Source organism: Hevea brasiliensis, chromosome 1 (genome assembly GCF_030052815.1).
Source record: "Hevea brasiliensis isolate MT/VB/25A 57/8 chromosome 1, ASM3005281v1, whole genome shotgun sequence".
Classification (NCBI taxonomy): Eukaryota; Viridiplantae; Streptophyta; class Magnoliopsida; order Malpighiales; family Euphorbiaceae; genus Hevea; species Hevea brasiliensis.
Window position 1 is genome coordinate 25,544,055 of NC_079493.1, and position 25,781 is coordinate 25,569,835.

The 25,781-nt window shown below is 37.2% G+C and overlaps 1 non-coding gene and 1 pseudogene across 1 annotated transcript; one reads left to right on the plus strand and one right to left on the minus strand.

The window, feature by feature from the left end:
- Positions 1-25,781, plus strand: part of LOC110643923 (protein GAMETE EXPRESSED 2-like) — a 50,463-nt pseudogene that overhangs the window by 20,955 nt on the left and 3,727 nt on the right.
- Positions 533-640, minus strand: LOC131169531 (small nucleolar RNA R71). The gene has a single exon (XR_009140469.1). It is a non-coding gene; the product is annotated as a small nucleolar RNA R71 (small nucleolar RNA).

A 25,781-nucleotide genomic window follows, 5' to 3' on the forward strand; every position in this document is an offset into this window, starting at 1 on the left:
AAGCCAACAAGAAAGAAACCAGAAAAAGGAAAGAAGCATTGAGAGAAACTGAATTAGAAGCAAACATGGCTGATGAAAGAATTAGAATTGGTGGTGGTAATGCTGAAAATGGTCGAAACAATGAAAATGAAGCCCAAGGTGAAGAAGTTGTAAATGCTAATGTGCCTAGGGGAAGTATGATGGATCATGCTTTTCCTCGTTTTGATGACTTAAGAGAGAGCATAGCAAGACCAAGAATTGATGCAAATAGTTACAAGATGGATTTTGGGGTTCTTTAAATGATTCAAAATTCTCAATTTGGGGGACATCCTTCTGAAAATCCACACACACATCTGAAGAAGTTTGCTATGATTTGTGATATGCAAAAACAACCTGGAGTATCAGATGATGCAGCAAGATTGAAGCTATTCCCATTCTCTTTGAAAGATAGAGCATTGGATTGGCTTGATTCTTTACCTCACAACTCCATTACAAATTGGGAGCAACTCACTGATGCATTTCTTACACAATATTTTCCACCTGAAAAAACTCAAGAATTAAGGAATCAAATGACAGCTTTCAGACCAATAGAAGATGAAACTCTCTATGAATCATGGATGAGATGGAAGGAATTAGAGAGACAATGCCCACATCATGCCATTCCAAAATGGATGATAAACCAGAATTTTTACACCAATGTCACTCCTGCAATTAGAGGGATTATTGATGCTCAAACAGGAGGAGAATTTATTATGAAGCATGAAGATGAAGCTTATGTGTAACACCCTAGGCAAATCCCACATCGGCAAAACACGGGAGAGATGCTGGGTTTATAAGTTGGTGGTTCGTAACCCCTAGTGACGCGTTTTAAAACCGTGAGGGCTTCGGCCTAGAGCGGACAATATCACTAGTGGGCCGGGCCGTTACATTTGTGGTATCAGAGCCGCTCCGCGTGCAACCTTGAGCGATGGTGGGGCAAACCTCAGCGAGGACGCTGAGTCCCATAAGGGGGGTGGATTGTAACACCCTAGGCAAATCCCACATCGGCAAAACACGGGAGAGATGCTGGGTTTATAAGTTGGTGGTTCGTAACCCCTAGTGACGCGTTTTAAAACCGTGAGGGCTTCGGCCTAGAGCGGACAATATCACTAGTGGGCCGGGCCGTTACATTTGATCTTGTCTTGTCATGTCTATTGTAAATTTTAATGTCCTTTAAATCAGGTAATTTACGTGTAGAAATTTTTTTTTTTTTTTATATCTTATTTTTTTGTGGAGACCCGGACAGATCCTCCTCTGTTTTATTAGCATCTGGTGGGTTCCACTATCACGTGTTAACATATTCATAGTCATCTCACATATTTCCATATCAAATTTTCTTTTATCATATCATTCACAACTATTTATGAGATCTCAAAATGAAGTGTCATCTGTTGCATTCATATGGAAATTTATAGATAATAAATTATAAGTTTTCATTTCAAGTCCAAAATAAAATACATCATAAACTAGTAATTACATCATGACTAGACATAATGAACCAAAATACTAGTCTACACATGGGCCCTATCAAAATATAAAAGACTGATGAGGTGACTGATCGGTGGCAGATCTGGTCGAAACTCTGTCCGAATACTACTGTGGCGGCTGCTGATCTTCAGTACCTACGCTATGGAAAACCAACGCGCTAAGCATAACGCTTAGTGGTGCATAATTTATAATAATAATAATTAAACAATTGAAATAATATTTACAAATCATAAATTCTGGGTCTTTTACATTTTTTTACACTTTGGAATCAATTAAAATTATTGGGGTCTTTCCTGTTTACTTATTGTATATTCAGTATTAATTAATTATTATCAATGCCCAAGAAACCTATAACAAATTATAAAAGCTGGATACACGGGAGTATACGGGTTAGACAGCCATATGTCTACCTCAGATACATCCATCGTGCACGAGGCCACCGTCGCACGAGACCATTGTCGAGCTTGTAAAGCCAGAAATAAAGTAGGCACAATGGCCAGTAAGTAGGCATATAGCCTGTAGAACAATCATATCAGACATATATTGTCAGTTCATGATTTGCTCTGTAAGCAGTACTGCTATCTGTGGTCCCTAATTGGTATACCAATTTATCCAAACTAAATAAATAAGTCTAGGTATACTATGGGCAATTAAACATTTTTAATTATTTTAGCACTATTCACTGTTACTATTTTCTAGTACTGTTCATTGGTACCATTAATTTCATATTAATGGGACATTAGTCCCAATTTACATATTCATATCATTTTCAATATTTAATTATCCTTATGAGTATTTTAATTATCATATATAGTATTTTTCCCATGAACCTTTCTTTAGGTTCATGTTGATGTGTTATCTTAATCTAGGAATTTGACTAGGTTAGGATGTCTATTTAGTCACACTTCCTTCATAACAATTGTTCCTCTATGTTTAAACTTGAATTTCAGTTTTTGAATCACTGAATTTGGAGTTATAGAACTCAAGTTATGGTCAAAATACCATAACTGGTCCCTTTGCCTCTAAGCTGTCCAGAATTTACAATTTCTAGTCAATAAACTTTGACCAGTCATTTGATCATTTTATGGTCATTTTTAGACTTACGTTCCTTCACAAGATATGTTCCTCTATGTCTTAGGGACTCCCAGGTACAATTTCATAATTTTTCAAGCTTGGTATAGTGAGTTATGGTCAATGTATTAACCTGGACTCTCAGTCCTATAAGGGCAAAAATCAACTTCAGGGTAGTATGTTTGACCCTCTTTTTAGGGTCTTTACACTTAGAATTTGGCAAAGGTGTCTAAATCAATGTTGTAGCCCTAAGTATCATGTTTCTAGATCATATTGGCACATCTCAAATGGAATTTCCTAGTGGGAGTTATGGCCAAATGAACACACGGGTATCAAATGGCATTCTGGGTTCAACTTAACATTTTCCAGATTTCACTTCCTAACTTTGGCTAATATTTTCCCTATGATGCAATGGTTTCTAGAGCTTGGTCAAAACATAAAATTTGTTGTTCTGTGTCTTATAAAACTTTTGGCACTAGTTTCACTCAATTTGCAGCTTTGGAGACCAAGTTATGGCATTTTTGCCAAAACTGGTCAAGCATACCAAAGGAACAGTATTTTTGGACAATTTCTGGGTTGGCAGTTTTAGTGACTCAACTTGTGCTAACAATTTGAATTGGTTAAAGGCAAAACTGGGTTAAGTGGTCTTCATGAAAAGTGTAGCCCTATGTCTAAACTTTCCATGGGTAAAATTTTAGGTCATTTGGACCAGTATAGAGAGAGTTATGACCAAATGAACACGTACTGTTCATTTGGTCATTTTCTGGGTTGGCAGTTTCAGTGACCCAACTTGTGCTAACAATTTGAATTTGTTAAAGGCAAAACTGGGTTAAGTGGTCTTCATGAAAAGTGTAGCCCTATGTCTAAACTTTCCATGGTTAAAATTTTAGGTTATTTGGACCAGTATAGAGAGAGTTATGACCAAATGAACACGTAAATGTAACGGCCCGGCCCACTAGTGATATTGTCCGCTCTGGGCTGAAGCCCTCACGGTTTTAAAACGCGTCAATAGGGGTTACGAACCACCAACTTATAAACCCAGCATCTCTCCCGTGTTTTGCCGATGTGGGATTTGCCTAGGGTGTTACAATCCACCCCCCTTATGGGACTCGGCCTCACGAGGTTTGCCCCACCATCGTTCAAGTTTGCACGCGGAGCGGCTCTGATACCACAAATGTAACGGCCCGGCCCACTAGTGATATTGTCCGCTCTGGGCTGAAGCCCTCACGGTTTTAAAACGCGTCAATAGGGGTTACGAACCACCAACTTATAAACCCAGCATCTCTCCCGTGTTTTGCCGATGTGGGATTTGCCTAGGGTGTTACATTATGAGCTATTGGAGAAAATTGCAAAGAATACTCATCTTTGGAGTAGTCCAAGAGGACCAGCTCCAACTCAAAAAAGGCAAGCTGCTGGAATGTATGACCTTGATCCATTCAACATGATTAATACAAAGTTTGATGCACTTACAAATGTTTTAGCTAAGAAGATGGAAGATTTGAGTATGTTGGTTAGTTCATCATCATCATCTAAAAGTTCACAACAAGTGGCTTATGCAGAGGGAACTACCAGCTGTGGAGTAGATTATGGAGAGCAAGCTGCATATGTTGGTAATTATGGAAACAAACAAATGGGAAATCCTTACTCTCAAACTTATAATCCAAATTGGAGGAATCATCCCAACTTTTCATGGGGAAATCAGCAAAGTCAAGTTCCAACTCAGAATTTTCAACTGCAACAGCAACAAGGAATTCCATATCAGCAAAATAGGCAACCATTGCCTAATTTTCAGCAGAAAAATATGAATCCTCCACCAAAACAGCAAGAACAAAGCTCCACTACAGAAGCTTTATTGCAACAGATTCTTGCTAACCAAACTAAGCATGATGAAGAGATGAGAGAGATGAAAGCAAGGCTAGAACAAATGCAAACACATAACAGAATGCTGGAAAATCAGATTGCACAACAAGCATCTTCCTCAGGTACCAAGTCTTTTGGAAAGCTTCCAAGTCAACCAGAAAACCCAAGAGAGCAGTGTCAAGCTATTACTTTAAGAAGTGGGAAAGTTGTAAATAATGAGAAGAGTGAAAATAGTGAGAAGAGAGAAAATGAGAAAGAAACTGATGAGAGTGAAAAACAAGAGAGTGCAGAAAAATGTAAAGAGAAAGGAAGAGAAGTATATACCTCCAGAGCCTTACAAGCCACAACTTCCCTTTCCATAAAGATTTCAAAAAGCCAAGCTTGATAAGCAATTTGGAAAGTTCTTAGAGGTTTTGAAGAAGCTATACATAAATGTGCCTTTTATTGATGCTCTTTCACAAATGCCCTCTTATGCAAAATTCTTAAAAGAAATTCTCTCAAACAAGAGGAAACTTGAAGACCATGAAACTGTAACTTTGACAGAAGAATGCAGTGCTATCCTCCAAAGGAAATTTCCTCCAAAGCTCAAGGATCCAGGGAGTTTTTCAATTCCATGCCACATTGGGGAATCATGTTCTACAAAAGCTTTATGTGATTTAGGGGCTAGTGTTAGCCTTATGCCCCTCTCCATTTATGAGAAGCTCAATATGGGAGATCTTAAGCCAACCCACATTTCTCTTCAGTTAGCTGACAGATCAATTAAGTATCCTGAAGGGATTTTGGAGAATGTGCCTCTGAAGGTTGGGAAGTTCTATATACCTGTTGACTTTGTCATCTTGGACATGGAGGAGGATTCTAATATTCCAATTATCTTAGGGAGACCCTTTCTAGCTACAGCAGGAGCATTGATTGATGTTAAGGGAGAAAAATTGACTCTTAGAGTTGGTGAAGATCAATTGGTTTTCAATATTAATAACACTATGAAGAAGCATCATTCTGAAGCTGATACTTGCTTGAGAATTGATATCATTGATGAGCTGGTTGAAGAACATTTCAGAAAGAAATATCCGGAAGATCCACTTGAAAATTGCTTGGTTCATGGAGGAGGCATAGACTATGACAACCCTCATGTGGCTGCATATGCTCAACATTTAGAGGGTAATCTGTAACACCCCTAAGTTCGGTAGTGCGTTCTACTGCTCCGGTGACCAGTGCTGTCCGGACAGCTAGGATGCCTAGAACCACACTTTAATATGAGTGAGGAGACATAAAATAATGAAATACAAGAAAAGAAAATACAAGAAAAACAAAGGAAAGATCATAGCAAAGAAATGTAACCAAGTTAAGCGAGCCAAAAACCCTAGCGATGGGTGACCGCACCGGGAAGTCACGGCGTGGACCGTTGACTAGCCCTAGACTGCGGGGAACCCTGGAAAATATTTTTAGGACTTAAATAGACCCTTATTGAAGTATAAATATCATTAGAAATATCAAAGAAAAATTAAATAATTAGTACAAAGAAAAGTGAGAAATCGAAAAACAGACAAAACCCGGTGTTACCGAAAAATTGGGAATGCAACCCGAACAGGGGCATTATGGTCATTTGACATCCCGAATTGTCTTTTGACCTAAATGTCCATTAAAAATAAATAATATTACACTTATAAAATGAAATGAAAAATTAATTTGGTGGTACCTAAAGTAAATAGCTAAAATCATGGGTTAATGTGGGATTAAGTGAACAATTAGATTATTATATGATTTAAACCTAGTTATTGGACCACTATAGGATTAATTAAACACTAAATGGGGCTGATGTAAGTCCACTATCTCCAGCAGCAACTTCATCTTCCCCATTTTCCCATCCAAGCCGAAATGAAGAGGTGAAGAATCCACCATTAACGTTTTCATGCAAGCTCTCATAACTCTCCATTTTCAACTCCAATCCCTTAAGTGGCTTCATGAAAGTTTGTCTACTCATCACAAGGAAGAGTTTGATACCAAAATTGAGAAGTTTAAGCAAGGTTTAACAAGCTCCAACCATAAGGTAAGTTAGTATTTTTGAAGATAGCTTTGTTAAGTTTTGTGTGCATGTTATGGGTGTTGGATTTGTGAAGAAAATTTTTGAGTTTGAAGAGTTATTATTGTGTTCATTTTGGACAGCCATGGAGTCATGTAATTGATGAAATAATTGTGCATATATTTGATGAGAAATGGTGTTGATCATGATGATTTAATAACCTAGTGAATTACTTCACATGTATATGGTGAATTTTGCATTTGGAATGGGATTTAATGAATTGTAGGACACTTTGATGTTGAAGGACAATTTCGGCAGCCTTGATACTCTTGTATAAGTGTATGTGTTCATGAAGATATGGGCAGAATTGTGGCATTAAGGATTGAAGGATATATGTATGAAATTATTTTGTAAAGTGTATGTGAGAATTAGTGATGTTTATGTATATGTGTAATGGTATTTGAACTTTGGGAATTAGAGTTATATTGGTATGTTGAGGATAATTGTAATCTGCCCAAAGTGATGTTAATGTAAAGTAATATATAGTTTTGGTAATGTACCAAAACAGATTTGGTAGGGAAGTAAACATATTGCAAGGTAAATGTGTGTAATTGATGTGTGTTAAGCAAAGTAACCAAGGGCAGTGTATATTTTAGCCAATAAGTTTAAATGTGTAACCTCAATTGGTATGAGACCAATTGGAGGTGAAACTAGGCACAAAATGTGCCAACTTTCATTGAGAAAACATACCAAAATTCTGCTTGCAAGGTGACCTAAGAAAATGACCAATTCGGATTAGGTGCAATTAGGACCTGAAAAATGACCAATTGGGCAGCAGTGAGTTTTTAGGCCATAACTCACTCAAACCAGGTCCAATTGACCTGAAATTTTAACCATGAATAGTTAAGACCCATACCTACAAGTCTTATGAAGACACCAAAGCCCAGAAATGACCATAAGCAAGTCAAACAACTTGCACAAGTTCGCGTCCAAAAACTGGCCGAACCAGAGTTGACCAAATTGACCTAAAATTGACCTAAATTGGTACCATTTGACCAGCAATAGTATAATGACCATAACTTGGTCTACTTAACTCGGAATGACCTGAAATTTTGCACCGCGGTCCATAAGACCTAGATCTACAAGTTTGTAGTTTTGACCGAAACCCGAAAACCGAGGGAACTAGGCCGTCCGGCTAGGTCAAACTAGTATCCCGGAATCCAGCAATTTGCAATAAAATGCACTAAACAAGGAAATGAAATTGGTAGTGTGTACCAAACCTAAAGCCCTATCGAATATGACATATTAATGACACTAAGACCTAATTTACCTAGAAAACATCGAGGGTCGATATATGGGTTGATTAGACAAATAAAGGTATTCAGTGAATTGTTTATCGAACATTATCGTTAGAGGCAAATTAATTTAGCACTGAAACACTTCAAATTGTGTTTCTCAGTTAACAAGGACTCAGCAAAAGGGAAAGAAATACTAAGTCAAGACCAGGAGATAAATATCAGAGGTTTGTGCACAACAACTATTTCTCTTGAATTTTTCAATTGAAATAAATATTGACTATTTGTATATTATTGTTTTAAATTGTGGAAATGTGTTTGATGGACACTTATTAATTGAAAAACATTGTGAATGGTTTGAAACTGTGAAAAAAAAATTGTTTGAATGATATTGATGGATACTTATTGATTGAAAAGCACTGTAAATGGTTTTTGTGGAAATTGAAGTGAATTACGAATTGTGTTGCCATTTTGTGAATGAAATTATAACTTTGGAAATTTATTGGATTCTTACGGATCATTTGAATAAAATGTTTGGAATTGTTTTGACTCACAATTGGCATGACACTGATACTATGTTCCTCCTCCATTTATGGGGTGAGTGTGATATTCCTCCCTCTTTGACTTATCAGTCTGGGGTGAGTATGATTATGTTCCTCCCTCCTTGACTTACCAGTCTGAGGTGAGTGTGGATGAGTTCTCATTATATAGCTAGCTTCCTCCCTCATTGATTTCGATTATTGGGGTGAGTATGTCTTGTCGTGGTGTACAACACGGCATTTATGGAAAAATTGTGTCATTGCCTAAATTGTGTTATTGATTGGCAACATTGTATTATTCAGTTATTTGATCGAATTGTGTTATTGATTTGCAAAACGATATTATTCAGTTATTTGATCGAATTGTGTTATTGATTTGCAAAACGATATTATTCAGTTATTTGATCAAATTGTGATATTGGTCGGCAACACTGTGTTATTAAGTATTTTGATCAAATTGTGTATGAATTGGCAATACGGTATTCTTAAACTATTTGACTAAATTGTGTTATTATGAATTTTGATGATTTGTGAATTGGAGTTTAAATTCCTTATGACATTCATTGTCTTGAATTTAACTATGGTTTTAAGTATCCACTATTGATATGATTTATGAATTGTGATTTAAAATTGTATTTGGTTAATGTTGTGCACCACTGAGACATTGTCTCAGCGATAGCTTTTTATTGCTGTCGCAGGTAGAGAGACAGACAGGGCAGCAGACTAGGCTGCTAGTACATCCATCGAGGGATTACCTGGTATAATGAGTATACCAATATTTTGCATTTTGTACTGTAATGTATGACCACTGTATGTACATATTGTTTTGGTTTGAGCAGTTGTAAATTTAAATTGTAACTTGAGGTTGTAAAATAATTATGAGTTATTTCGACTTGTAAAAATTGTATTATATTTCCTATATCTCAGCTTTTGAAAAATCACTATGGATTTGAGTTGAGAAATATGTTGTATTGAGAAAAATGTTGGAGTTGAGATTTGGAAAATTATTGAAGTGCTTTTTACAGTTTTCTGAAGAACGGTTTTATCCAAAATACAGATGGCATTCTGCCAAAATTTTTACAGAAATTCCAAATAATTCAAATGAGTTAATTCTATCACTTCAGTTCAAAAAGGTTTTCAACACCTGTAAATAGTGCTCACCATTGTAAAAAAAGTAAGAAAAGTTTTTTTTAAAATCCCTTGTAGTATATTTAATGGGTTATCAGTAAACGGAGTTGGTAATTCATTAGGTATACTACGGGATCATGTTATGCCTTACAGAGGGGTAGGGTGTGACATGTTTTAGTGGTATCAGAGTAAAGTTTTTAAATTCTGTTTTCACATGTTATTTGAATATTCTTTCTTCACAGTACAACTGCTCAATATCATTGTTTGATACATACAGTACATTACATTATAAATATGCACTAACGGGAGGAAATCTCCTTGTATTATTGTACAGGAGGTCTAAGATCCTCGAATTGACTATGGAAGAGGGTGATCGTTCAGTCGATCAATCTATAGAGGCTGAGGTGCAAGGGATGCTGACCCTACATAATGTCGATGGTTCAAGAAGACCACCGCCCTGCATCGCAGATTTCTGCTCGATTCGCTCGGCCAGACTGCAATGTTCCAACAAATGGCTAGTAATATGCCTACTCAAGTCCCAATACAGACACCAGTGGTACAACCACAGTCTCCTACTAGGCAGTATGACAAATTGATGAAATATGGGGCTACAGAGTTTAAGGGTACAGTAGATCCTCTAGAAGCTGAACAGTGGTTAGAGAGGATGGATAGGGTATTCAAGAAACTGCATTGCACAGAGGAGCTCAGGTTTGAATACTCAGTGTCTTTGTTACAGGGGGATGCTTATGACTGGTGGAAAACTATTCCCCACAGTATGGTAGAACCTGCAGTGCTAACATGGAATGACTTTCTCAGGGAATTCAGGCAGAAATATGTCCCTGATGCTTATGTAGACCAGAAGCTGCAAGAATTCCTAAGTCTGAAACAGGGGGGCAGATTAGTGGCTGAGTATGAAAGAGAATTTTTCCGCCTGAGCCATTATGCAGTAAGTCTACTTTCTACCAGTAGGGAGAGATGTAAGAGGTTTGAAACCGGCTTGAACCCTAGTATCAGATTACAAGTGGTCGGATTCAAACATAACAACTTCTCTGAACTTATTTCTCAAGCACTAGAATTAGAAAGAATTGAATTTGAAGCGGCTCTTGAGAAAAAGAAATGAGAGAAGACAGAAAAAGAGGGAAAGTCAGCAGAACAGAGTTCTAGTGGTCCTACTGGAAAGAGAAAAAATTTTGGGGGATACGACAGAGATAGTAAGAAGTCCGGTAGAGATAGATCTTTTGGACAGAAACCACCTCGATCGGATCAGCAAACTCAACAAAAACCCAGGAATGCGCTGTCAAATCGACTTTGTGAAACTTGTGGTAAACCACATAGTGGGGTATGCTATAGAGCCGTAGGAGCATGTTTTAACTGTGGAGAGACTGGCCATTTTGCTAGGGATTGTGTAAATCCAGGTCGTTCTGGATCATTTACTACACCAAAGGGATCAACCCAAGTTTCTACCCCAAATAGTTCACCATCAGTTAGTAGAGGCAGAGGTAGAGGTAGGGGTAGTACACCTAGAAGTCAGAGTACTATGAATCAGCCAGAACAGGGTGATGCTCCAGTTGGAGTATACGCTATACGGCAGAGAGAATAGGCTTAGACTTTTGACATTATTGCTGGTACCTTCTCAATTAGCAACTAAGATATATATATGTATTGTTTGACCTGGAGTTTGCATACTTTTATGTTAGTGTTAGAACTACATGTTCTGTTGTTATTCCTTTACAGGGGAATAAATTTTGATGCATTAGTGATTGGTCCTTAAGATAAGGATTGTGATAATAAGTGAAATTAGTTTTGAAAGAGTTTATCGGCGAAAAGTATTTTCTAACACACCATAAATTATAAAGCTAATTAGTGAGCCTACTTAACGTAAGGCAAGAGGACGTAAAAGTAAGATGCAATAATGGAATTGCTCTAGATGAGGGCAAGGAGGTTACTGTTAGAAATTGCTAATGGATATTGTAATCAAAATAAGATTCGAGTATCAGTGAATTCGAAATGGATAAAAGATAGGAAAGTTTGATCTATTGGGATGTATCGTAGTAACTATGCAATGTTCTTGATGTTTATACTGTAGTCGCAGACATTAAGACTAACTTGAGATTATTGTGTAGAGCTACGTACTACCCGATAGTACATCTAGATGAGAATAGTTGCCAACGGCATCTGTTTTGGTATAGTTATGCCAGGACAGAATTTAATTGTTAGAAATAAGTTTGAAAATCCTACTTAGGGATCTAAAACTTAAAAGTTAGAATATCGAAAGGTTATAGTTCAGTACAAAAAGAAGTAAGTTATAGAATATTGACAGATAAAAAAAAAAAAAAAAAAGAGTTATGGAAGTAGAGATTTGAACAGTTGATTCATATATAACAAAGAAATATTACGAATGTGAGGAAGACTATGGACTAGAATGGTCAGAGGACCAATGACTGATGAATGATTCTAACATGACCTCAAGGGTCATTCAAGAAAGAACATGAACTGAAATATTAGACAGCACAATAGTAAGAGGAGATTGGTGTTATACAAACAAATTAAGCGTTGTATTAGATTGTTAAAAGTCTTATACAATTTGAGAAAAAGAAGATTATACGATCATATAGAAAGGAGAAAATAAACGTATGACTATTGTAAGATAGCTATTGGGTAAAATTTCGTGGACGAAATTTATTTAAGGGGGGGAGAATTGTAACACCCCTAAGTTCGGTAGTGCGTTCTACTGCTCCGGTGACCAGTGTTGTCCGGACAGCTAGGATGCCTAGAACCACACTTTAATATGAGTGAGGAGACATAAAATAATGAAATACAAGAAAAGAAAATACAAGAAAAACAAAGGAAAGATCATAGCAAAGAAATGTAACCAAGTTAAGCGAGCCAAAAACCCTAGCGATGGGTGACCGCACCGGGAAGTCACGGCGTGGACCGTTGACTAGCCCTGGACTGCGGGGAACCCTGGAAAATATTTTTAGGACTTAAATAGACCCTTATTGAAGTATAAATATCATTAGAAATATCAAAGAAAAATTAAATAATTAGTACAAAGAAAAGTGAGAAATCGAAAAACAGACAAAACCCGGTATTACCGAAAAATTGGGAATGCAACCCGAACAGGGGCATTATGGTCATTTGACATCCCGAATTGTCTTTTGACCTAAATGTCCATTAAAAATAAATAATATTACACTTAGAAAATGAAATGAAAAATTAATTTGGTGGTACCTAAAGTAAATAGCTAAAATCATGGGTTAATGTGGGATTAAGTGAACAATTATATTATTATATGATTTAAACCTAGTTAGTGGACCACTATAGGATTAATTAAACACTAAATGGGGCTGATGTAAGTCCACTATCTCCAGCAGCAACTTCATCTTCCCCATTTTCCCATCCAAGCCGAAATGAAGAGGTGAAGAATCCACCATTAACGTTTTCATGCAAGCTCTCATAACTCTCCATTTTCAACTCCAATCCCTTAAGTGGCTTCATGAAAGTTTGTCTACTCATCACAAGGAAGAGTTTGATACCAAAATTGAGAAGTTTAAGCAAGGTTTAACAAGCTCCAACCATAAGGTAAGTTAGTATTTTTGAAGATAGCTTTGTTAAGTTTTGTGTGCATGTTATGGGTGTTGGATTTGTGAAGAAAATTTTTGAGTTTGAAGAGTTATTGTTGTGTTCATTTTGGACAGCCATGGAGTCATGTAATTGATGAAATAATTGTGCATATATTTGATGAGAAATGGTGTTGATCATGATGATTTAATAACCTAGTGAATTACTTCACATGTATATGGTGAATTTTGCATTTGGAATGGGATTTAATGAATTGTAGGACACTTTGATGTTGAAGGACAATTTCGGCAGCCTTGATACTCTTGGATAAGTGTATGTGTTCATGAAGATATGGGCAGAATTGTGGCATTAAGGATTGAAGGATATATGTATGAAATTATTTTGTAAAGTGTATGTGAGAATTAGTGATGTTTATGTATATGTGTAATGGTATTTGAACTTTGGGAATTAGAGTTATATTGGTATGTTGAGGATAATTGTAATCTGCCCAAAGTGATGTTAATGTAAAGTAATATATAGTTTTGGTAATGTACCAAAACAGATTTGGTAGGGAAGTAAACATATTGCAAGGTAAATGTGTGTAATTGATGTGTGTTAAGCAAAGTAACCAAGGGCAGTGTATATTTTAGCCAATAAGTTTAAATGTGTAACCTCAATTGGTATGAGACCAATTGGAGGTGAAACTAGGCACAAAATGTGCCAACTTTCATTGAGAAAACATATCAAAATTCTGCTTGCAAGGTGACCTAAGAAAATGACCAATTCGGATTAGGTGCAATTAGGACCTGAAAAATGACCAATTGGGCAGCAGTGAGTTTTTAGGCCATAACTCACTCAAACCAGGTCCAATTGACCTGAAATTTTAACCATGAATAGTTAAGACCCATACCTACAAGTCTTATGAAGACACCAAAGCCCAGAAATGACCATAAGCAAGTCAAACAACTTGCACAAGTTCGCGTCCAAAAACTGGCCGAACCAGAGTTGACCAAATTGACCTAAAATTGACCTAAATTGGTACCATTTGACCAGCAATAGTATAATGACCATAACTTGGTCTACTTAACTCGGAATGACCTGAAATTTTGCACCGCGGTCCATAAGACCTAGATCTACAAGTTTGTAGTTTTGACCGAAACCCGAAAACCGAGGGAACTAGGCCGTCCGGCTAGGTCAAACTAGTATCCCGGAATCCAGCAATTTGCAATAAAATGCACTAAACAAGGAAATGAAATTGGTAGTGTGTACCAAACCTAAAGCCCTATCGAATATGACATATTAATGACACTAAGACCTAATTTACCTAGAAAACATCGAGGGTCGATATATGGGTTGATTAGACAAATAAAGGTATTCAATGAATTGTTTATCGAATATTATCGTTAGAGGCAAATTAATTTAGCACTGAAACACTTCAAATTGTGTTTCTCAGTTAACAAGGACTCAGCAAAAGGGAAAGAAATACTAAGTCAAGACCAGGAGATAAATATCAGAGGTTTGTGCACAACAACTATTTCTCTTGAATTTTTCAATTGAAATAAATATTGACTATTTGTATATTATTATTTTAAATTGTGGAAATGTGTTTGATGGACACTTATTGATTGAAAAACATTGTGAATGGTTTGAAACTATGAAAAAAAAATTGTTTGAATGATATTGATGGATACTTATTGATTGAAAAGCACTGTAAATGGTTTTTGTGGAAATTGAAGTGAATTACGAATTGTGTTGCCATTTTGTGAATGAAATTATAACTTTGGAAATTTATTGGATTCTTACGGATCATTTGAATAAAATGTTTGGAATTGTTTTGACTCACAATTGGCATGACACTGATACTATGTTCCTCCTCCATTTATGGGGTGAGTGTGATATTCCTCCCTCTTTGACTTATCAGTCTGGGGTGAGTATGATTATGTTCCTCCCTCCTTGACTTACCAGTCTGAGGTGAGTGTGGATGAGTTCTCATTATATAGCTAGCTTCCTCCCTCATTGATTTCGATTATTGGGGTGAGTATGTCTTGTCGTGGTGTACAACACGGCATTTATGGAAAAATTGTGTCATTGCCTAAATTGTGTTATTGATTGGCAACATTGTATTATTCAGTTATTTGATCGAATTATGTTATTGATTTGCAAAACGATATTATTCAGTTATTTGATCGAATTGTGTTATTGATTTGCAAAACGATATTATTCAGTTATTTGATCAAATTGTGATATTGGTCGGCAACACTGTGTTATTAAGTATTTTGATCAAATTGTGTATGAATTGGCAATACGGTATTCTTAAACTATTTGACTAAATTGTGTTATTATGAATTTTGATGATTTGTGAATTGGAGTTTAAATTCCTTATGACATTCATTGTCTTGAATTTAACTATGGTTTTAAGTATCCACTATTGATATGATTTATGAATTGTGATTTAAAATTGTATTTGGTTAATGTTGTGCACTGCTGAGACATTGTCTCGTGATAGCTTTATTCTTTATCGCAGGTAGAGAGGCAGACAGGCGTGAGACTAGGCCGCTAGTACATCCATCGAGGATTACAGTATAATGAGTATACCAATATTTTACATTTTGTACTGTAATGTATGACCACTGTATGTACATATTGTTTTGGTTTGAGCAGTTGTAAATTTAAATTGTAACTTGAGGTTGTAAAATAATTATGAGTTATTTCGACTTGTAAAAATTGTATTATATTTCCTATATCTCAGCTTTTGAAAAATCACTATGGATTTGAGTTGAGAAATATGTTGTATTGAGAAAAATGTTGGAGTTGAGATTTGAAAAATTATTGAAGTGCTTTTTACAGGTTTTCTGAAGAACGGTTTTATCCAAAATACAGATGGCATTCTGCCAAAATTTTTACAGAAATTCCAAATAATTCAAATGAGTTAATTCTATCACTTCAGTTCAAAAAGGTTTTCAACACCTGTAAATAGTGCTCACCACTGTAAAAGAAGTAAGAAAAGTTTTTTTTAAAATCCCTTGTAGTATATTTAATGGGTTATCAGTAAACGGAGTTGGTAATTCATTAGGTATACTACGGGATCATGTTATGCCTTACAGAGGGGTAGGGTGTGACATAATTCACCATTCATTTCTGCTCCAGTTTTTCAACTCACACAAAAGGAAATAGCAGAATCTAAGCAACCATCATTCAAGGAAGAAGATGCACCTAAGGTAGAACTTAAGCAACTTCCTTCTCAGCTCAGGTATGAATTTCTTGGCACCAATAACACTTATCCAGTAATTGTAAATGCAAATTTAAGTACCTTAGAGGCTGATAAGTTGTTAAGAGTGTTGAGGCAATTCAGAAAAGTTTTAGGGTATACCATAGATGACATTAAGGGAAAAAGCCCACACTTTTGCATGCATAGAATTATTTTGGAAAAAAATTGTAAACCATCTATTGAACATCAGAGGAGGTTGAACCCAAATATGAAAGAAGTTGTTAAAAAGGAAATTTTGAAGTTGCTTGATGCAGGGATCATATATCCTATCTTAGACAGTACTTGGGTGAGCCCAGTACATGTTGTCCCAAAAAAGGGTGGAATGACAGTGGTCAAAAATGAAAATAATGAATTAATTCCCACCAGAACAGTGACTAGTTGGCGAATGTGCATAGATTACAGAAAACTAAATGTTGCCACTAGAAAAGATCATTTTCCACTTCCCTTCATTGATCAAATGTTAGAAAGATTGGCTAGGCATTCTTATTTTTGCTATTTAGATGGGTATTCAGGATTTTTTCAAATCCCTATCCATCCAAATGATCAAGAGAAAACCACTTTTACTTGTCCATATGGAACCTTTGCTTATAGGAGGATGCCATTTGGATTGTGTAATGCACCAGCCACTTTTCAAAGGTGCATGATGGCAATCTTCTCAGATTTCATTGAAGATATAATGGAGGTTTTTATGGATGACTTTTCTGTTTATGGATCTTCATTTGACATATGCTTGGCTAACCTTTCTAAAGTTTTGCAGCGATGTGCAGATACTGACCTTGTGTTAAATTGGGAAAAGTGTCATTTTATGGTTCAGGAAGGGATAGTGCTTGGACATTTGGTGTCTAACAGAGGAATAGAGGTTGATAAAGCCAAGGTTGAAGTGATAGAGAAGATGGCTCCTCCTACCAATGTCAAAGGAATTCGAAGTTTTCTAGGACATGCCGGGTTCTACAGACTCTTTATCAAGGATTTTTCTAAAATAGCTAAACCTTTGTCTAATTTGTTAAGTCACGACATACCATTTGTATTTGACCAAGAATGTTTGGATGCCTTTTGCAGGTTGAAGCAAGCTCTTATCACTGCACCAATCATGCAACCTCCCGATTGGAGCCTACCTTTTGAAATTATGTGTGATGCTAGCAACTATGCAATTGGAGCTGTTCTTGGTCAAAGAAAGGACAAAAAGGCTTATGCTATTTATTATGCTAGTAGAACATTGGATGAGGCTCAAATAAATTATGCAACAACTGAAAAGGAATTTTTAGCAATTGTCTTTGCATTGGAAAAGTTCAGACCTTACATTATTGACTCAAAGGTGGTTATATTTTCAGATCATGCTGCTATCAGGTATTTACTCCGTAAAAGGAGGCTAAACCTAGGCTCATTAGGTGGATTCTGATGCTACAAGAGTTTGATTTGGAGATTAGAGATAAGAAGGGGGCTGAAAATGTAGTTGCTGATAATCTTAGTAGGTTGAAATTGGATGATGAAGAAATGGATGAAGTCCCTATTGATGAGTTTTTCTTAGATGAACAACTTTTCTCTCTTGTTGCTAAACTACCTTGGTATGCAGACTTGGTGAATTATCTATCTTGTGGAGTTTTACCTCTAGGTATGACATGGCAACAAAAGAAAAAGTTTTTGCATGAGGCAAAATTTTATAGATGGGATGATCCTTTACTCTTTAAGAGATGCTGTGATGGTTTAATAAGGAGATGTATTCCTGATGAGGAGACACAAAGTATTATGCATCATTGCCATGCTTCTGATTATGGAGGACATTTTGGAATCTCCAAAACAGCTAGTAAAATTTTGCAAGCTGGTTTCTTTTGGCCAAATCTTTTTAAGGATGTGAGGAAATTTGTGTTGGAATGTGATAAATGTCAAAGGAGTGGAAATTTGTCAAAAAGAGATCAAATGCCCCTAAATGATATTCTTGAAGTAGAATTATTTGATGTCTGGGGAATAGATTTTATGGGGCCATTTCCTCCTTCATATGGTAATAGATACATCCTAGTTGGGGTTGACTATGTGTCGAAGTGGGTGGAAGCTATTACAACTCCAACTAATGATGCTAGAGTGGTAGTGAAATTCTTGAAGAAATTTGTCTTAAGTAGATTTGGAGCTCCTAGAGCTATAATTAGTGATGGTGGTTCACATTTTTGTAATAAGCAATTTGAGAGCTTAATGAGGAAGTATGGTGTAGTGCACAAGATAGCTACCCCACACCACCCTCAAACTTCAGGACAAGTTGAAATTTCTAACAGAGAACTCAAACATATCTTGGAGAAAACAGTGAGCAATTCTCGGAAAGATTGGTCTGTCAAACTAGATGATGCTTTATGGGCATATAGGACTGCTTACAAAACCCCTGTAGGAACTACTCCCTTTAAGTTGGTGTATGGTAAGTCTTGTCATTTACCTGTGGAGCTAGAACATAGAGCATATTGGGCCATTCAGACCTTGAATTTTGATCTCAAGCAAGCTGGTGAGAAAAGGCTATTGCAACTTAATGAGCTTGAAGAATTGAGGATGGATGCCTATGAAAGTGCCCGTATTTATAAAGAAAGAACTAAAGTTTGGCATGATAAGCATCTTAGAAAAAAAGAATTCAAAGAGGGTGATTTAGTTTTATTGTTCAACTCAAGATTGAAATTGTTCCTTGGAAAGCTTAAATCAAGGTGGACTGGTCCATATAGAGTTTCTAAGGTTTTCCCTTATGGAGCAATTGAAATTTGGAGTGAAAAATCTGGGAATTTTAAGGTCAATGGGCATAGATTGAAACATTACATAACTGGAGACCCAATAAAGGGAGCAAGCTGTTATAAGCTCTCCAATCCCTCACCTCTTTTTAGTGAAATTCATGAAGAGTCCAGCTAAGGACTATAAATTAGCCCTCTTGGGAGACATCCCAAGTTCTTTTATTTTGCCTTTTGTTGATTTACTTTTATTTACATTACTTTTGTTTTTATCTTAAATCTCCCCAAATTCAATTTTTGACACTATTGAATCTTGTCCCTTGTAGATGTATTTCAATGGAGGAAGGTTGGTGAACTGCTGGGTAGTAACTCTTAATCTGATATTTTGTCCTTTAACTCTCCCAAAATTGATTGATTTTCTTGCATAACACTGCGAGTTTGCTACAGTTTATGCAGAGAAAAAAAATGAAATTTTGCAGCAAAGAAGGGTCTGCAGCAGATGGCTTATGTTTCTTGGTGAGGTTGGGTGTGTAACTTTTAAGTATTTGTGCTTATCATGTTAATGTGATGGTAAGTGGGTCATTTTTGTAGTTTTGAGCTTATTTGGGTTGTGAGATTCAAGGTGGATATACTGCATTTTCTTGTCATAACTTGGGGAGTCATTTCTCATTTGTGGATAGATGCAACTTTATGCAGATTTTATTGAGTTTTATGTGCTAAGGTTGATTTGCAGAATTTGAGTTGAAATGGCATAGTTCACAAAGGCCTTTTATGCAGGATTCACTTCTACAAGCTTGTGTGATGCAAATTTTGATGGATTTTGTATATGTTGATGTGTTTTTGGTGACAATTTCTCATGATTTATGCTTCATAGAATTATATTTCTTCATTCTAGAGTATTTTTCATACTTGCAAATCATTTTCAATTGTAATCTCAATCTTGTTGAATTGTGCATAAGTAATTGCATAGCTTATGCAATCCTGCATAACCACAATTCTTGCCATTTTCATCTCTATTGCAAACTGCATAAGAAGGTGCATAGCTTATGCAACTCTGCATAGCCACATTTTTGTCAAATTTCATACCTGCCGAGACTTGCATAAGTGTGTGCATGACTTATGCACTTTTGCATGACTTCAAATCCTGCATTTTCTCTTTCTGCTGAGACCTGCATAAGGAGAGTGCATAGCTTATGCACTTCAGCATGACCACACTCTCCAAAAACCAAAACCTGCTGAGACCTGCATAAGGGGAGTGCATAACTTATGCACTTCCGCATGACCACACTCTCTAAAAACCAAAACCTGCCGAGACCTGCATAAGAGGAGTGCATAACTTATGCACTTTCGCATGACCACACTCTCCAAAAACCAAAACTTGCCAAGACCTGCATAAAGAGAGTGCATGACTTATGCACTTCCGCATAACCACCAACTCTGAATTCCAAAACTTGCCGAAACCTACATAAGGAGAGTGCATAGCTTATGCACTTCCGCATGACCTATTTCTCTGAAATCCAAAATAGGCCGAAACTTGCATAAGTTAACGCATAAGCTATGCACTCTTGCATAATCAGTTTTTCACACTCTTTATCTTTCACCGAAACCTGCATAAGAGAGTGCATAAGTTATGCACACCCATTTTTCCCCTTATGCAGTTTTACATAAGCCCTGTTCAAATCAAAATTTGTTTTCGGCACCCATTTTCCCACCTCCACTTCCCGATATTTCTGTTCACGACTGTCCCTCCACGTCCATTTATTCTGGCATTACCCCTCCCCTTCTTCTCCACTCATCTTTCCACCGCCTTTGCCCTAGCTTCCCTCTGCATCCTTTATTTTCTCCCTCAACTCCTCCATTCTCACCACCGACACCCAATGGAATCGCCTCCTCATTCCCCTCCAACCTCCCCTCTACAAGTTTCGCCCTTGTCAATGCGGCCTCCCAACCCCGATTCCCCTCCATAAGAAACACCCCCACCACCTCCCACAGCCACTTACAAGAGAAAAATCAGGTCGAAATCCACCCGACCCATTGCTTCTGCACCTCCTCTCTCAAAACGCAAAGAACCACCCACCACTCCACTGTCAGAGCCTCCACCCAAAAACCCCAAAACTTTAGCCTCCACACAAACCAAATCACCCTCTTCCAGCAAAAAGCAAATGTCAGCAGCATCACAGGTATCAAAACTACCTTGGCCCCTTCCTGATGCAGCTCACAAGGCAGCCTTTAAGAGACTTAAGGAAAGGAGGGTGCAACCCACTAGGTATATTTCTGCAGATGCCCTCCAATCAGTTGGTTTATTTGATAATGTGGTTGCATAACTTGATGGTTTAGGTTGGATGGAATTTGTGCATAAGCAAGAAATAGTTTATCCAGCTTTAGTTTTGGAATTTATTTCCTCATTTTCTGCTACCTTGAAATTGCATAACGTAGATCATAAGCCAACTATGAAATTTAGATGTTTGGGGAAAAATAGAGAGTTATCATTGGACCAATTTCATGGCATTTTTGGATTTGCAATTGATGGACTATTTAGGGTACCATATACAGGGGTAGAGGTAGCAAACAAAGGTGTTTGGAATGCTGCTCAGTTTTGGAGGATTATCACAAACCAACCTCAGACTTTTTCTGCTGGCAGATCTAAAACCTCTCAAATACTAGACCCTGCACTTAGATTTATTCATAGGCTTATTGCTAGCACTATCTTGGGTAGAGGGACTAGTTCTGGTGCTGTTGGCAAATCTGAATTGTTCATGCTATGGTGTGCTTTTCACAAAGTTAAAGTTTCTCCTGGTTACTTCTTTTGTGAACATGTGTTACATATTGCCACCAAATCCATAGGTGACATTGTCTTGGGTGGGCTCATAACTGTCATAGCCAAGCATTTTGGTTTTAATCCGGAAGAGCATCCAATACCAGCACTTTCAGACACTTTATATTTCGATGCCACACACCTATCCAAAACTGGATTCAGTTTGCCACCTTCTGACACTGCACAACCAGCAGCAGAAACTGAACCCACTGCACAACCAGAAGCACAACCTGTCCCACCAGTCCAACAGCATTTTACTGAACCTACACCACCCACTCAGCCTGCACAAGACATCCCAATAGATTCTGCACAGCCCACACCTTCTGCAGCTGGACCCTCTTCATCCACAGCCACCCCTGCCTTCAACACTAAAGCCTTATTCACCTATCTTGAAAGGCTTAGTGATGATATATACTTTGTGGATAGAAAGCTTGACACTGGTCTTGATACCTTCAAGGATCGTCATGATCAACTATTTGACTTTGTCATGGAAACCAGAGACAAGCAGAAAGAATTAAAGGAGATGATGAAGCAACTCATGGTTTTTCTGGGAATGCCACCTCCACCTCCATCACCTCCTCCAGCACCATCACTTCGACAGCAGCCAGCTCCAACCAGCCCCTTAGCAACTTCTTTGGACAAGGGCAAAACAATAGAATTAGATTAGTTTCTGTTTTACTTTTGTTCAAACTTATAGGAGTTTTTCTTTGTAGATATGTTGAAACAATTTTAATTTGTTTTGAATTCTGTTTTTCTTGAAGTTCTATTGGATGGCTATTACATTAGTTTTTCATTGATTTTCATTGCCTTTACTGCCCTTTTGTGCACATTTGTCCATACACTGTCTATATTTGCATGCTTCTACTGGTATTTGCACATTTTCCTTGCTCATCATGATGCAGCAGCTTTTGAATATACTGCACAGGCTATGAATCCACTTATGCAAATATTTTGCATAGCCTGTGCAATCCTTTATGCCACTCATGCAGAACTACACAGGCTGTAATCCCCTTATGCAAATGTTCTGCATAGCCTGTGCAGTCCTTATTACCCCTCATGCAGAACCTGTAACAGCCCGATCCTTCTCCAGTTAGTATTGTCCGCTTTGGCCCATGGGCCTCACGGATTTGTCCCTTGGGAGGTTTCATTCCCAAAAACGCACTGACCAGGTGAGGAAGACTCCCACATATATGGCCCAAATCTTTTCTTCCCGTTTCCAATGTGGGACACGAAGTTTCCACCCCAGTGCGTAGCTGGTTGAACAAGCACGTCCCAACCCCATCCCTGGGTCGTGACAAGCCCACCAACTTCCGCTTGGTGCGTCCTCGCACCACACACCGTACTAGAGGGAGACCAGTTCTGATACCACAAATGTAACGGCTCGGCCCACTAGTGATATTGTCCGCTCTGGGCCGAAGCCCTCACGGTTTTAAAACGCGTCAATAGGGGTTACGAACCATCAACTTATGAACCCAGCATCTCTCCCGTGTTTTGTCGATGTGGGATTTGCCTAGGGTGTTACAATTGTAACACCCTAGGCAAATCCCACATTGTAACACCCTAGGCAAATCCCACATCGACAAAACACGGGAGAGATGCTGGGTTCATAAGTTGATGGTTCGTAACCCCTATTGACGCGTTTTAAAACCGTGAGGGCTTCGACCCAGAGCGGACAATATCACTAGTGGGCCGAGCCGTTACATTTGTGGTATCAGAGCGGCTCCGCGTGCAACCTTGAACGATGGTGGGGCAAACCTCAGCGAGGACGCTGAGTCCCAGAAGGGGGGTGGATTGTAACATCCTAGGCAAATCCCACATCGACAAAACACGGGAGAGATGCTGGGTTCATAAGTTGATGGTTCGTAACCCCTATTGACGCGTTTTAAAACCGTGAGGGCTACGGCCCAGAGCGGACAATATCACTAGTGGGCCGGGCCGTTACAGAACCGCACAGCTTATGCACCCTCCTTATGCACCTGTTCTGGACAACACTTTATTCTGCATAACCTGTGCAGCTTCTTATGCATCCCCATTATCTCTTGAATTCTCATCTGCTCTATACCAGGTAACTCTTTCTTTTTGCTCTTAAATTTCACAATTCCTGGTAATTTCTCTTTACTTTGAGTTTTGTTAATGCACTACTTGAGACATTAAGGACAATGTCTAATTTTGAGTTTGGGGGTGTGCATTTTGATTTTTTTTGTTACATTTTTCACATTTTGAGTATAGGAACATCTCATCCCATTCCATTTACATATATTGTAAATATTTTTCATATACATCCATACATACATACACATTACACATTTACACACACATTATACATCACTTAGAAATTGTACACATTGCACACAAATAGATTTCCTCCATTTAGTTAATGCATTGCTCATTTTTAGGAATCATGCATCATGCATTAAAATCTTTTGCCAAATCCCTTGAGTATTGAAAAGTTGCCTATGAGAGTGATTTGACTTACCTTTAGTTGGGTTTGTGGATTGAAAGTTTCCTAAGAGGTGCAAGGTTTTGAAGTGTTTATCCCTTGCCTATATCTTCTTAGCCAAAAAGCCACCCAACTAGTCCTTTAGAGATTGGAATGTTTAGAGGGAGTTATTAAATATAAGGTAGTCAAATGATGTCTCACCAATCCTAGAACAAATTTTCTAAACCTTTCAAGGCAAAATACCAGCTTGTACTTGAAAAGAGAGATGATTAGGCATTCTTTGATTTAAACCTTCTCATTTTAAACCTTTGGCTCTTTTCCTAATTAAAATTGACCCTTGCAAACCCCTTTGAGCCTTTTTATTCCTAATTTTTCTTAAAACCCTTATTGCTACCTAGCTAATGAACCAAACACTCCAATCCTTTTCATGAGAATAATTATTTATAACATTAGCTACATAAAAAAAAGAAGAAGAAGAAGAAAAAAATACAATAAAAGGGAGAAGAAATGCTTGTCATCTTGTAAAAGTGCTAGTATATATGCTTTTCACTATTGTCATTCAAAATGAAAGAAATCCACCCAAAGTATTAAAAGAAATGAGTTTGGGGGTGGCAATTTTAGGGACAATCATCAAAAGAAAATGCGAAATACAAGTTAAAGTATCAAAATGTCCCTCCATTTTTATGTGTTTTTGTAAAATATGCTAGCACTTGACAACTCTCATTGTGTATTTCTCTCCTCCATATATATATATATATATATATATATAAATAAATAAATTAAAAAAAAAAGGAGAAAAAGAAAAAAATATAATAAAATAAGAAGTGTACTTTATGTTGTTAAGATTGGAAATATTCTCATGCTTTGAATCCTTTTTACCCATTTTTCTTCTTAGCCTCATTTTGAACCCCATGGCCCCATTACACCCCTAAAAAGACCTTTGATCTCTTGATAGTACTTGCTACATTAGTGGAGATAGGAGTAGGGAATTTGCCTATGGGATTGGAAAATTATCTATTCATTCATTTAATTCCATCATTCTATATAGAGACACTTTGGTTATTGATTGTCCTAGAATTCCTTTTGAGCATGACTCTCTCTTTTGATTGGTTGGTTTGGGAATTTTGACTGATAATTGACTTGATGGCTAAGCGGTGAAAGCTTGGATAAGCATTAGATTCTTTGCATTTTGAAGGATGGGTATATGGATTGTTGGTATGGCTAAAGGTGTGTTAAGTTACTTTAATAGGTGATTTTCATAGCTCTTTGGATAAGGCATCGCTAAAAATTGCATCACATTTTAAAGTTTGCTTGAGGACAAGCAAAAGCTTGAGTTTGGGGGTATTTGATGCACACATTTTGCATAATCATTTAGGTTTAATTTCATAGCCATTTTATTTGATTATTAGTCACTTTTAGCTAATTTCATTAGTTATTTAGTTAGTTTTTCATAATTGCCAATTTTTGGATTAATTTGTAAATTTTACTTTGTTTTGTAGGAAAAATGGTGTTTTTGGAAGGACTAAAAAGAAATTTTGCCATTAAGGAGTGATCTCTACAGCCAAAGATGTCAAAAACA